This window comes from Primulina tabacum, chromosome 6 (genome assembly GCF_025594145.1).
Source record: "Primulina tabacum isolate GXHZ01 chromosome 6, ASM2559414v2, whole genome shotgun sequence".
Taxonomy (NCBI): domain Eukaryota; kingdom Viridiplantae; phylum Streptophyta; class Magnoliopsida; order Lamiales; family Gesneriaceae; genus Primulina; species Primulina tabacum.
In genome coordinates, this window is record NC_134555.1 from 32,769,160 (window position 1) to 32,780,356 (window position 11,197).

Sequence of the window (11,197 nt, forward strand, 5' to 3'; positions counted from 1 at the left end):
TCTTGACATCGCCAGGAGCCCCTAAACAATCCAGAGTCGCAGCCCTTTGCACCAAGATCCGAAAACGTGAGTGGTAAATGTGGAAATGCATGAAACAAAACAAAACCGACACATCCTCATGTGCAGCTACTGGATCGAAAGTTTCTACATGTTACAACACACATTAAACATAAATATGGCGTGAATGATGCAGAAACGAAAGTACAATGCGTGCCTGGATGATTTGATGAACAAGAACGAGAAGAGGAGACGCCGGATGAATTTCTCCTTGCAAGAAAAGAGAAAACCGAAGCTTTCTTGATGAAAGCTCTGAAAACCGAGATGCTCAACAGCTGGGGTACGCTGAAAATGGAGAGAAGAGTGATAATTGGAGGGGAGTGTCGGTTGCTTCCATTTATTAGGTGTAGGGTAGGTTTAGGTTTATTTTAAGTATAGTTTAGGTTAATTAAATTGTAAACTAATGGGCCTAAATTAAAATAAAAAGGGTTTTAAGCCCGATAAGATTAAAAGTAAGCCCATTAAATCCAAACACACTCCCGAAAAATATTTCACGTTGGAAAGATTTTGAAAATATTAGCCGAACCCTCAAAAAGTCTCCTAATTCAATAAAATTTGCGTACCGATAAAAATTAAAATCTTACGGTTAAAAATACACAATAAATCTCAATTCTTGAAAAATACCTTTAAAAATTCTTAAATTAATATTTAAAAACAAATCATGTAATTAAAATAATTTTTCTGAAAATTCTCCGGTCTCCGATCCTCGTTCGAGCGCGAAATGAAACTTAAGTAAATATGAGTAAATATGTTAGAAACTTGAGTAAATATGTTAGAAAATTCACCGGTCCTCGATCCTCGATCCTCGTTCAAACTTGAGTAAATATGTAAGAAACACAATAACAAGTCTTGTTGTGAGGCCCGGGGCCGAAGAGGGCGGGGGGTGATCGCCGGTGCCATGAGGCTGCACGGACAATGAGCGGCTCCTGGCAGGCTTCTAGGTGGAGGGAACATGAATGAACCGATCCAACACCGGAATGAGAGGGATTCTGAGACTTTTCAATGTAATGGACTATACAGCTGAAGAGGGCTTAAAAGATTTGATTTGTACTACTCATATCACGAAGGTGCATCTTTTTTTCGGTAGCTCATCACATAAGAACTCCAAAGTTAAGCGTGCTTGACTTGGGGAAATTTTGGGATGGGTGACCTCTTGGGAAGTTTCCTAGGGTGCGTGTGAGTGAGGACATAAGCACGCTGGAAAGACTCGTCTTGGTACAGTGAGGACAGTCGTCAAATCTGGGGCGTTACATCTACAGTACCTGTCCTGGGGTGGTTTTTCCTTAGCTTTCTGCATTCGCTATTGTCATGGTAACACTCTCAGTGAAACGTGCAGAATTTTAAAACGACCCCCAGACCTTAGGAAGATCATTGAGACTAAGAGCTGGTTTCCTTATTCTCACATAGATTAATAGCTTGCTCCTTCGAGATCTTCAAGGGGTTATAGAGAGAAAAGGGCCCCAGAGGGTTCCCTTTCTGCACTCGTTTTTCTATCGTCCCTAGGCGATCTCCTCTTTCATTTCTTATAGCCTCCATTTTCTATTTTTGGGTTTTCTCCATGTTGATGTATTTTTCTGCTCGGGACAACAAATCCTCAAAGTTCCGGGGCACCATCATTACAAGGGATCGGAAAAAGTCCCCTTCCTGTAGCCCATGTGTGAACGCCGTGGTCTTGGTCTCAGGGGAGCAAGAAGGTACTTCCAAGGCTGCCATGTTCAATTTTTGGATGTATGCTCGAAATTATTCCTCCTCGTGTCGCTTAATTTTGAATAATCTAAAAGCGGTCTTCTTTTATGTTTTACAGCTGCTATAGTGATGTAGAAAGACCCTTTGGAAATCCTCAAAAGTTTGTATTCTTTGGTGCTCCAGTTTATCGAGCCACCATTGGGCTGAATAGACCAACATGGTTAATAAAGTTTTACACTAGATTTCATCGCCATAACAGTGTAACATGGCCATGTTTTCAAATAGAGTTAAATGCTCTTCGGGGTTCGAGTTCCCATCATACTCTCTTATGTTCGCTGCTTTAAAGTGGGTGGGCAAGGGCTTATTGACTATATGGGTGGAGAAAAGACAACTTCATGGTTGGATTTGGGGAACATGGGAGGATCCGGCTTGTCCCACAACTTCTTTATGTTCTTCCTTAAATCTTCCAACTCCTCGGCAATAGTGTGGGCCATACAGCATTCCTGAGAGCTTTCTCCCCTCTTAGGTTTTTCTTGAGGGGGAGATTCATCCCCGGATCCCTCCTCATGGCGTTCTCGACTGCTACCAAGGGGTAATTTTTCCATCACAGCCTTCTGGAGAGCTATCTCTATCCACTAAGCGAGCTGCTCAGGGTTGACCATGAAAGTTTGCAGGGGTGGATTCCTTCAGGGGCCTCTAAGTCTAAGGGTTCTGTTGAAAACCAGACTCTAAATTCTGGAGTTTGACAAACTGATCAACCAACTGATACGCGCGATAATATTCAGCAACTGGACTTAAGAACTGAAATCAGCTGATCTAATAAAGAAAACTGATCAGTTGAAAACTGATCAGTTGAAAACCGATCAGTTGATACATTCAGCCGTATGCTTTTAAACTGATCAACCAACTGATACGCGCGATTATATTCAGCAACTGGACTTAACAACTGAAATCAGCTGATCTAATAAAGAAAACTGATCAGTTGATACATTCAGCCGTATGCTTTTAAGCTAAGCATCTTTCAACTGAACATGTCTCGGAAAAGAACACTCAACCGACAAAGAGACAAAGAAAACTGCAACTGAATATGAAACGCCGCACTTCAATCAATACAGCTTAGAACAACGCATTTCGGCTAAAGCAGTTAAGATGCCACATTACAATAAATGAAGCAAATAAAAATGAAGTGGCAATCAACGGATACAAAGATTCAAATATATCTCAAGTTACAGTTGGAAGGGAAGCTTATAAATATGACCAAAGAACAGCTGAAGAAAAGAGAGATATCACTCTATTCAAAGCTTGATGTTACTCTGCCAAAATCTTAGCTCACTCTTACTTGATTTATTCGTAGCAGTCAAGGCTACAATTTGAGCTCACTAGCACTTTGTAATAATCGTTAAATTCGATAGTGCTAAGATCAGTTACGCACTGAGAACATTTTGTGATACTAAGAGTTTCAGCTTTTGGCAGTGATAAGTCCAAACTGAAGTGGGTCAGTACAAATCTTGTATTCGATCAAAGTCTTTTAGTGGAAATCCTATCCTTGAGATTGAAGGGGTGACGTAGGAGTAATTGAAATCTCCGAACATCCAGAAACAATCCTTGTGTATTTTATTTTCGTATTCTATCTTTCAGTCAGTTACTTCCCGCAACTACTTTAGTTTAACTGATTGTCATTGACCAACAAGATTCCGAGAATCAGTTTTTCACCAAACTGAACTCAAAATTTGAAAAGATCAGTTTTAATTGTGAGTGTTTATTCAACCCCCCCTTCTAAACACTCTTGATACGTTAATCGATCCTATCAAGTGGTATCAGAGCGGTTGAATCTTGTTCTTGAATACTTTTGATCTATAAACTTGTTAGCATGACTTCATTCAACAAAATTCCAATGTTCTCCAGAGAAGAATTTGATGATTGGAAAATCAGAATGCAGGCTCATTTAGCTGCACAAGATGATGACATGTGGTATGTTATAACTGATGGACCCATGAAGATTCTTAAAACAAATACAGCAGTTGCCATAACAGAAGGAGCACCACAAAAAAATAGAATAGCCCAAAGATGAATGGACAACTGAAGATAAAAGAAAAGCAAATCTTGATAATGTGGCTAAAGACATTCTGTACAAAACGCTAGACAAAATTACCTTCAGCAAAATAAAGATGTGTAAGACAGCCAAAGAAATTTGGGAAAAGCTGATCCAGCTGTGTGAAGGAAATGATCAAACCAAAGAAAATAAACTTTCTGTTGCTGTTCAAAAGTTTGATAATATCAAAATAAAAGCAGGAGAATCAATGCACGAGTATGATGAAAGAGTAAGCAGTATCATCAATGAGTTAAATGCACTTGAAAAAGTGTATACCAACAAAGAGATTGCACTGAAGGTAATGAGAGGTCTTCCCAAGGAATGAGATGTCAAGACCATGGCAATGAGGGAGTCCAAAGATCTGAACCAGATTGAACTTCATGATCTATTTGCTGATTTAAAGGCTTATGAATTTGAGCTGCAGACCAGAGAAGGAGAACCATCTACCCTGCAGCCACAAATGCTCTAGCTGCTGTCAGAACAGAACCAATCAATTCAGTCGAGAAATCTGCTGATCAGTTGAGCAGTGATGCTATGTCATTGTTAATCAAAAAATTTGGAAGATTCATGAAAAAGAATCAAGGAAACTTCCAGAAGCCATACCAAAGAAACAGCTCCAAAGATGAATCAAATGCCTGCTACAACTGTGGCAAATCAGGTCACTTTATTGTTGATTGTCCTAAACCCAAGAAGGATAGTCAAGGCTCAACTGATAGAAGAAAGAAATCATATGAGCACAAAAGAAGGCCCAAGGAAGATAAAAAGTCCTTCAGAAAGAAACATGAGGTACTCTTAGTTGAAGAAAACAAATCTAAATGAGCAGAAACTGACAGTGAAGAGTCAGAACCAGAAAGCTCATGCAGCTCTAGTGATGATGAGGAAGTCAAGTGCTTGATGGCTAATGATGCAGAAGAAGAATCATCTAGCCAACATGTATTTGATTTCAGCTCAACTGATTTCACACGAGAAGAACTCATTCTAACACTACATGACATGGTAAATGAGTATCAAAAGCTTGCATCATCATTTGAAAAAATCAAAACAAAGCAAACTGATCCCACAGACAATAAAACCAAAACTGATGAATCAGTTGATGGGTTGAGTCTAAAAAGGGAAATTGCTGAGTTAAAAGCCGAAAGAGACAAAAATCAGTCATTAATCCAGAAGTTGATTCTTGAAAACTCAAAACAGACTGAGCTCATTCAGTCTTGGAACAAGTCATCTACTGCACTGAATGAGATGCAGAATTCACAAAAATCAGTATCTGATAAAACTGGTTTAGGGTTCAACACTCAAGGAGAAATGTATCCAAATGATACTCAACCAAAGCTAAAAACAGACAAAGTGAAATACATTCACTTTGTCAAAACAGCATAGATACAAGAACAAATTGAGCCCAGTAAACTTATTGAGCAACCTACTGAGAATATGAACAAGGCTAGAAGATATGGGATTGGTTATAGTCAAAAATTCTCAACTGATTCACAAAGTCAGTCATCAAAGAGGTTTCACAAGAACTATTCGAATAGCTATTTCAATTACTATAACTGCAAGCCAGTTCAGAAGATATATAGACTGAACAATCAGTTGAATAAAGCTAAAACACATATTGTATCATCTGTACACTACACACCAAGCACACAAAAGCCGAGAAAAACCATTTGGAATACAGCTACTGGAAAGTCTGTTAGACTAATCCAAGTGTTGGTTCCTAAGGGACTAATCAGTTCAGGACCCAAATAGATATGGGTACCAAGTTATATTATGTTTGTGATTGTAGGTAACAGGTACAAACAAGAACTCAATATGGTATTTGGACAGTGGATGTTCGCGACATATGACAGGAGATGCAAGTGCGTTATCTCAACTGATCAAATACAGTGGTCCAAACATCAGTTTCGGGGACAATTCCAAAGATAGAACTGTGGGTAAGGGTAAGCTTATCCATGGTAACTTTACTTTTAAAGATGTTCTATTAGTAGAAAACCTGAAGTATAACTTGATTAGCATCAGTCAGTTATGCGACAGTGGATTCTCAGTACAATTTGACAAAAATTCATGTTCAGTCAAAACTTCAACTGATAAAATCATACTAACTGGCAAACGTTGTGGAAACACATATAAAGTCAGTTAGAATGATCAAACTTATGCACTAGTTTGTTTTATTGCTTCCAAATCGTCTAAAAATTGGTTGTGGCATAAGAGACTAAATCATTTAAACTTTAGAACCATTGCCTATCTGAGTAAACATGAATTTGTAACTGATTTGCCCAAAATAGACTTTTCAAAAGAAAAACTTTGCTCAGCATGTCAGTATGGTAAACAAGTACGATCCTCTTTTAAAAACAAGGGCTGTAAATCTTCATTCCGATGCTTAGAACTGTTGTACATGGATCTCTTTGGTCCTATACCAGTCATGAGCTTAGGGGGAATGAAATACACCATGGTAGTCGTAGATGATTTTTCAAGATTTACTTGGGTTATTTTTCTCAAATCTAAAGATCATATTGCTTCGCAACTAATAAAGCTCTTCAAAAGACTTTTAAATGAAAAATCAGTTGGAATTGATCGAATCAGATCTGATCGAGGAACTGAATTCATCAATCAAACTCTTTCAAACTTCCTAGAAAATGCTGGAATTAAGCATGAGCTCTCAGCAGCCAGAACTCCTCAGCAAAATGGTGTAGCTGAGAGAAGAAATCGGACCCTTAAAGAAGCTGCAAGAACGATGCCTGCTGATTTTGGTATTTCTCAAATATTTTGGGCAGAGGCAGTAAACACTGCGTGTTACACTCAGAACAGATCAATGATTAATAAAAATCATATGAAAACACCATATGAGATCTGGCATGGAAGAAAAAGTATAATTACTTATTTCAAAATATTCGACTGCAGATGTTTTATTCTTGATAATGGTAAAAATTATTTAAAAGCGTTTGATGCTAAATCTGAAGAAGGAATATTTCTTGGATACTCATCAGTTAGCATAGCTTATAGAGTCTTCAACAAGAAAACCCTAAATGTTGAAGAATCTGCTCATGTTGATTTCGATGAAACTGAACTAACTGATAAGCCAACTGATCAAGTTAAGCTAGTTGATCGATTTACAGATATCAGTTTGGAAGATGATGACAAAAATGAAAGTCATGGCAATCAGAACATACTTCAAACACCTGAACCAGAAGTACTGGATCAATCAGATGTGCAGGAAGTCGTTGCTGATTAGTTGATAGAGCATAATGATAACATTCAAATACCAGTTGACGAAGCACCAACTGAGACTGAAAACTGTGTTCAGTTACCAACTGAAGAAATTGCTGATACAACAAATACTGAGTACAGATGGAGAAAATCACATCCACCTGAACTGGTAATAGGAAATCCATCTGATCCAGTAAGAACTCGCAATCAAATGCTAAATTTATTTATCTATTCAGCTTTTGTTTCACAACTAGAACCGAAGAAAACTGATGAAGCTCTTGCTGTTCCTAACTGGGTAAATGCAAGCAAGAAGTGCTAAATCTGTTCACTTATAACAATGTCTGAAACTTAGTTCCATGACCAATTTCAAAAACTATTATAGGTACAAAATGGGTATACAGAAATTAACTGAACGAGGATGGTTCAGTTGTGCGCAATAAAGAAAGACTCGTAGCACAAGGATATAGGCAAGAGGAAGTAATTGATTACGATGAAACATATGCACCAGTTGCAAGACTGGAGGCAATCAGAATATTCCTTGCCTATGCTTCAATCAAGAACTTCAAAGTCTACCAAATGGATGTAAAAAGTGCATTCCTAAATGGCCAGTTGCATGAGGAAGTATATGTTGAACAACCTCCAGGTTTTGTCAATCACAACTTTCCTGATCATGTATATCATTTGAACAAAGCCTTATATGATCTTAAACAAGCTCCTAGAGCTTGGTACGAAACTCTTTCAAAATTTCTAATTGATCATGATTTTTCTGTTGGATCAGTTGATAAGACCTTGTTCAAATTTGCCAAGAATGATCACATTTATTAGTTCAAATTTATGTTGATGATATCATATTCGGGTCAACTAATCCCAAATTATGCGAAAAGTTTGCTAAGCTAATGCAGGATAAGTTTGAAATGAGTATGATGGGTGAACTGACATTCTTTCTTGGACTGCAAGTGAAGCAACTGGAGACTGGTATATTCATCAGTCAAACTAAATATACAAAGGAGCTGCTGAAGAAATTTGGCATGGAATCATGTTCAGTTGCAAATACTCCCATGAGCTCATCAGTAAAATTGGACACTGATCAAGGGAGAATATCAGTTGAGGCGACATTATATCGAGGTTTAATAGGTTCATTGATGTACCTAACTGCCAGTCGTCCTGATATTGTATTTGCTGTCTGTATGTGTGCTAGATTTCAAGCAAATCCTAAACAATCACATTTCTCAGCTACTAAAAGAATTTTGAAATATCTTAAGGGTATACAAAATGTTAGGTTATGGTATTCTAAAGACTCTACTTTCAATTTAGTTGGATATTCAGATGCAGATTATGCAGGATGTAAGCTTGATCGTAAAAGTACAAGTGGATCTTGTCAGTTTCTAGGAGACAGACTGATCTCTTGGTTAAGCAAAAAGCCGACATCCATAGCTACCTCAACAACTGAAGCAGAATACCTTGCTGCTGGTAGTTGTTGTGCACAACTGATTTGGATCCAGCAACAACTGAGAGATTATGGAGTAATTACAAATGAATCGCCCATATTTTGTGACAATACGAGCACAATTGCCATCACCTATAAAAAACTTTTTGTTCACACAAGGACCAAGCATATAGATGTCAGGCACCACTTCATTAGAGATCATGCTTTGAAGAAGGACATTAGACTGGAGTATATTTCAACTGAGCAACAAGCAGCTAACATCTTCACCAAACCATTACCCGAGACTAAGTTTTCTTACTTTCGCAATATTCTTGGTTTAATTGACTTGTCTTAAAATTATTATTGATGCTGTTTTACTAATAAAATTCTTTGCAGAAAATAAGAACACAACAACAAATTGGAAATGATACTTTATTAAGAATAAAATCGATTCCATCTTACAGAAGATAACATAGAACCAACTGAATCTTGCCATTCTGTAATCCAATTATTCAACTCATAAATTCGGATTCTAGAAAATGATTCAGTTGTAGAAATCTTCTCAATCACATGCCATTCCTTCCATAGCATTGCTTGTAACAGAACATTGTCATCAATCAGGTCTGTAACATGCCTGACTTCAAAACGATCAATGTATTTTCTTGCTGTTGCTGCTTGAGCACGAGAAGGAGCAGCACCACTACTACGTATCCTCTGCAAATCATGAATTTTGAACCATGTTGACATCACTTTCGTCAAGACATATTCCTCCATCGTTTTCTTCAACTCTTCTAAATAAGGACTTAATTGTTCAGTAACTTGAATATGCGTACTGCTGCATGCATCAGAATTACTTGAATCCGACATATTGAACTGTTATTGTCTCACATTTTATCTCTCTCATCTTGTTTATAGACAGATGACATTAAATGTTGAAGAAAGCAAAGAGTCTCAAATCAACCGAAGCGTTTTTCTCATTTACTCAGGCTTCTTATTTATCAGTTGTTCATTATCAACTTATATCAGTTTATCATTTATTACTTAATGTTTAACTGATTTCAGTTCATAGTCAACTTATATAAGTTAGTCTTTCATCAGTTCATCTGCTTAAGTTCGCAATTCATATATAACAACTGATGAAATTTATCATTTGCAGGAAAGAGAAAAACAAAATTAAGCTTATATAAATACCACATTCAACCATAAACGTTTGCATGGATTACATCATCATATTTTTCTTCTACAACAATTATCCACATTTTCAACCAAGTGGATAAAGGTGCGGTAGATGTCTTGACAAAGCTCTGAGAAACAGCTATGCGCTTAAGGATTTTCAGTTCCTTTCGAAGCATTAGCTGATATATATGACCATCCTTACAGATGTCCACCCACACAGCTATGTTCAATTGCTCCCGCACTCTTTTCAACTCTGCCACCAGTTCGGGAGTGGAAGCATCTCCAGTATTATACAGGAACTCAAGCTTCTGTAACTTTTCCCAGTAGTGAAGAATCTTATAAAAGACTTCATCTTCTATAACAGCCTTCTTGGTCTCCAGAGCAAACGGCGAAGCACTCGAGCTACTCGTATCTGCCATTCTTTTTGTCTTGAATAGTTTCACCAATATGACTGAAACTAACCGTGTTACTTCTATTTATAGCCGAAAATCATGGAAGCTGAAGGGTCGTCAACGTTTCAGCAAACGATAATCTTTCTGACCTTTAAATTTATTTTTATATCGTCACTTTAATTATTCTATGCACCGATTAAGGGGGAATATCAGTTTTTAAGAGGTTAACTGAGAAGACAAATGTTAGTAAACTCTCAACTGAAAGGACACAGTCTTACAACTGATCGTTCAGTTGAGAATTTCACTAATCTTCTCACATAAGTTAACTTATTAATCATATTATATTCCAAATCAACTGACGTGACTGCAGTTTCATAACGTGGCCTATTTTAAACCGCTCACTTTTTTGCACACACGCTTACAGCACACGTACACATATTTTTATTCAAATTTTTTCATGGACTGACACGTGTCCTGAATTTGAACAGTCACATACAAATGTACTATGCCCGCTTCAATTCAGTTTTCTTTCTTACGAATACAATCAGTTCCTAAAAGCATACTAATTCCAGATCTTATCTTTTACGAATTTCAGATCGTTTTATCTTTCGAAATGGCGAATCAAATCCCAGCTCACGTGTTGAATGCTATGGCCATTGATTTTGACTCAGTTTTATCAGTTCAAGAAGCTGAAATTAAGAACGTCTTTCTGAAAATTGAATCTGCTGGTCTCAGGATGTTTTTGAGACAATCTTCGCAGGAGATATACCCCAAGGAAGTAAATGAATTCTATCTGAAGGGGTTTGTCACTACTGATGGAAGTATCTCTGTAACTATCAATGATCAGCTGTTGATCCTATCTGAAGAGGCCTTCCGAGAAATTTTCTCTTTGCCAAGTGATGGGTACGTCAACTTCTCTGAAGTCAAAACATCTGACATTGAGGAAATGCAATCTTTACTGTCTGCTGTTGGGCGGAAAATCAAAGTTTTCGATCCAAAGAAAGAGCTGAAATCAGAAATTCAGTTATTAGCCGACATTGTGGCGAAGGGAATATTGGCTAAGGCAGGCTCTTATGCTGCCCTTACTCTTGAAAAATTCCAAGTGATGACCATCATCATGGGAGAGAAGAAAGCTAACTGGAGGCATATTATTTTCAATATTCTGAA